This window comes from Seriola lalandi, unplaced genomic scaffold (genome assembly GCF_002814215.2).
Source record: "Seriola lalandi dorsalis isolate HSWRI2012SDOR001 ecotype SW California unplaced genomic scaffold, Sedor1 jcf7180002054902, whole genome shotgun sequence".
NCBI classification, from domain to species: domain Eukaryota; kingdom Metazoa; phylum Chordata; class Actinopteri; order Carangiformes; family Carangidae; genus Seriola; species Seriola lalandi.
In genome coordinates, this window is record NW_019525454.1 from 645,601 (window position 1) to 646,110 (window position 510).

At 60.8% G+C, this 510-nt stretch overlaps 1 protein-coding gene across 1 annotated transcript in view; it reads left to right on the forward strand.

Annotated features, from left to right (window-relative positions):
- Positions 1 to 510, forward strand: part of cpxm1a (carboxypeptidase X (M14 family), member 1a) — a 10,691-nt gene that overhangs the window by 2,701 nt on the left and 7,480 nt on the right. The gene's annotated exons all lie outside the window — the stretch shown is intronic.

The window sequence follows — 510 nt, forward strand, 5'->3', positions numbered from 1 at the left end:
AAGAGCAGACGTTCACCTTTAGTTCTCAGCTCGCAGTTCACCACAGAGGAGACGCACCGCCGTGTCCACGCAAGAAACATGTTTTGGCATCTGACAGCTCCACGCCGAGCTCCACGCCGAGCTCCACGCCGAGCTCCACGCCGAGCACCACGCCGAGCTCCACGCCGAGCTCCAGGCCGAGCTCCACGCCGAGCACCACGCCGAGCTCCTGGCCGAGCTCCACGCCGAGCACCACGCCGAGCTCCACGCCGAGCTCCAGGCCGAGCTCCAGGCCGAGCTCCAGGCCGAGCTCCAGGCCGAGCTCCAGGCCGAGCTCCACGCCGAGCTCCACGCCGAGCTCCACGCCGAGCTCCACCCTCGCATAAATAAGAAAAGGAGAATCTTCATAAAGGCTGGTATGCATAGTAGTATACGCTTATGTCTATCTATTGTTTACGCAACAGCACGTTATTGTGTATCCTGCAGTCAGTCAGTGAGCGAGCTCCGTCACCAGTTTACATCAACAGCCAC